This window comes from Phalaenopsis equestris, unplaced genomic scaffold (genome assembly GCF_001263595.1).
Source record: "Phalaenopsis equestris unplaced genomic scaffold, ASM126359v1 Scaffold000761, whole genome shotgun sequence".
In the NCBI taxonomy this organism is placed as follows: domain Eukaryota; kingdom Viridiplantae; phylum Streptophyta; class Magnoliopsida; order Asparagales; family Orchidaceae; genus Phalaenopsis; species Phalaenopsis equestris.
Genome location: NW_018165201.1, coordinates 4,436,127 through 4,439,896, shown reverse-complemented (window position 1 = coordinate 4,439,896; position 3,770 = coordinate 4,436,127).

The window sequence follows — 3,770 nt, the reverse complement described above, 5'->3', positions numbered from 1 at the left end:
ATATATATATTTCAGATGTGTGTTTTTGGGTGACAAGTTGATAGACAGCCGTGTTGTCAATCTTAAGACTCCTCTGACTCAGGTTCAACCCTACAAGGACGGATAACACATATTAGGAGTGTTATTCTCAAATACTAACCTCACACACACACACACACACACACGCATTTTGTATATATATGTATATGTACGTATGTATGTATGTATATATCTTGCACTAAAGTTTTCTTTTTATAATTACACCACCCAAATATTTCGTATCACTTCAAAAATATCATTATTTTAACTTTTATAAAGTGAAAATCACTTTTTCGTGCAAAAGAAGGTGATATGTATGTAAAATTTATAGTTTATGTGTTATATAAGCAAATACATAGGAATTGAGTGGCATGCATGTAAATCTTCCTATTTTAATAACATTGTACCCTTAATTTTTAATATATTTGATGAATATCTTATATCACAATTTTTTGATAATTAACTGACTAATCCAATTTGTGTAATTAGTTAAAACTTAAAAACTCAATTGATTAGATCAGGAGCTATTTACATTAATAGGAAATACCACCATCTCTTACTTAGAATTTCACAATATTATAATTACAAAAGTATACTTTTTGTGGCAAAGGTTTAATTATTTAACTTATTAATTAACAAAGTCAACCCTAATTTCTATATATATATGTATGCATGTGCCGCCAGCCATGACATGTTGGTAGAGCGGCCTCTTTGAAGATCATATGTCCCTTCAGGTCACGGGTTCGAATCCCCCTCTCACCAGTTTACCAGTAGTGAGGTCGGTTCTCAAATAGTCAGACACAGTAGGGTGGTCAGGGGCTCGTATAATAGCCTTTGTCCATACTTTTTCATGTTTGTTTGTATGTATTATCATAACAATTTTAACATGAATATAGTAACTTAATAAATTATATGATAAGGAAATGTTAGTTATAACAATAAATTGACATTAGAAAATAATTTTAAAATAAAAATATGTTTTTTTTAAAATGAAGATATAATAATACATGTAGCATACATCAATATAAATCTAATAGAACATGCTCACCATTAGCTGGAACAACAAATCTTCAGGCTTCCAACACCCAAAGAAAGAAAGAAGTGCATAGCACTGTTCATATTAGCTTTTAATCAGCCAAATGTTCAGAATTCACCTACTGTTCTCTCATGGATATAGTCTAACAATCATTTAAATATGTGACATTTACATAAGATACACCTTCATGCATGTATTTATGACACCAAAGCTCTATAAAAATAAATGTATTTGATATGTAAATACATAGAATTTGTGTGGCATGTGTGTAAATTTCGCTTTAAATGTATAAATTTCAACTATAATAACTGTGTTATAACTGACATTATAAAGCAGATAGATAAATCGAACAACAAATTTGACTTCATGGCCAGGGGCAACTAATTGATTAAATTAATAGCTGTGCTCCAAGGTCAAACTTATAAATCTATTTTTTCTTCATGGCACGTTCCCTTCCTCTCTCTCTCTCTCTATGACCTCTTACTTTGTTTTATTTCAGAAAAATATTAACAAAATAAATAAATATGCCCCTAAATTTTCTTTATTTACATGAAAAATGATAAATTTTATTGTAAATCCAAAAATGGTCTCTATGAATCTCAAGGCAATTTAACGGTTCATATCACAGACGAAAAGCTACAAGTCTTCATGATTCTGACCTGCAGAAGACTGGTTGACCGGTAACTATTCGATCAAAGTGTTACCAACCGACTGAAGGTCGGGCGACCAAAAGGCCATTCGGGCCGACCGGGAATAAGCAGGCACGCCGATAATCGATCAAATGTCTAGTAACCCCACATCTTAGAAGTATCAGTCTCAGGCTTTGTCAACAACTCCCTCAAATATCTTCAAAGATCTTCCAAGATCAGCAGGGAACAGAGAAGCCGACTGCCGCCCTAAGGCTGACCAGTTATCTGACTAAGAGCTAATATACTTTCTAAGGGAAATGTCGCCGGTGTCCAGACACGAAACCGACCAACTTCTTAGAGAAAAGACCAACTAGTGCTTATACTAAAGGAAAACAAAATAAGTTATAGATACGAAAGGGCATGCCAAAAGACGGTACTACCATATAACGCTCCTATTAAAGCATGGGTAAACATGTAATTTTACATTTTTGGTTTTATATCGTCTATAAATACAGTGTCCATAGCATGTATTAAAAAAAATTTCTTCTCTAGGCTTTGATCTCTTTAGGCTTTTTTCTCTAGACACACCCTTGTAGAAAGAGCTCTCTTTTCTTCTCTCCTATAACCCCCTAGTTACAACATATAAAATTGATCACAGGGCCCAAGAATACCCCAATTCGCCCCGTATACGAGGCGAGTTTGTGTCCTCTCTCTCATTCTATTTCTCTCTTTGTTTCTCTCTCTCTACTTCTCCCTCAAGATTTCTACCACTCCGATTCTTGGGCATGTCACACAGAACAAATCTGGATTCAACATTTATAAATGTAGAACTTTCACATTCAATCTAACAAACAAAATAAAATAAAATTATCATTTCTCACCCATCTGCTCCATATTTCTCTTCCACCATTACAATATAAATAGCCACCAAACCTTTTATGCAACTACTTCAAACAAAAAAAGAGGAAAAGTAATAATTTCTCTCTTCCATCCTAATGGAGGAATCAACTGAATCCTCCATCCAAAGAGCTCTTAACTTGCCCATAAATTCTTCTTCTTCTTCTTCATCCTCTTCTTTTCCTTCTGAGAGCGGCTGGACTTTATATTTAGAAGAATTTCTGGCCTCTCAGATTCATGAAGAAAATAAGGAAAACAAGACATCTTCAATGGTTTCTGATGCTGCTTCTCATTTTCCAGGAAAAGTTACAGTGAAATCAGAGCCATCCGTGAGCTGCAAGAAAATAATAAGTTTGAAGAAGAGGAAGGCAAAGGGAGTCTCCAGCTTCTTTTCTGATGATCCCTTGGAAGATACTGCAAGCTCACCTGTCAATAGCCCTAAGGTTAGAAATAAGTACATGTTTTATTATTTTATTTTATTCATTTACTTGATTTTTTCCTAATAATTTTAATCATATATATTTTTGAAGTGACATTTTTGCCTTTTTTTCAAAAGTTTTTTTAAAAAATTTTCATTCATCTTTCTGTTAATTAAGAATTATCTCTTGAATTCCTCAAAACTAGCTAGCTATTATCTTGTTATTAATAGACAAATAATAATAATAATAAGATAAAGAAGAAAATATTACGTCTGAGTGAGGAGGAAGACGTGGATTGCACCACGCTGTGCGTTCGGCAGCATGGTGTGATTCACGCTGTCGTCTGGACGTAATAGTTTCTCCAGATAAAGAGATTCTATAATCATTCGCAGAGAAATCAATATGAATTTGTACGACATAACAAAAACTAAAGTTAAGATTTTTTATATCATATTCATTTTTGTTTTTTTTTTTTGATAGTTTCTATATATTAAGCAAGAATTATTCTCTTTAATTCCCTAAAGTTAATTATATTTGAAAGAATCAAGCTATTATTAGATAAAAAATATAAGAAAGATAAATGAAATAATAGAGCATAATTAATTAATTAATTAATAAGTTAATTTTGAATATTTATGAAGCCATATTTAATGAGCAGGATAATGGCATGGGTGATTACTTGGATATGAATGAAGCAAAGAAAGATGATAGCAAAAATATTTATGAGGGCAATGAGGTGAATATTACAGTTATTATTATTATTTATATATA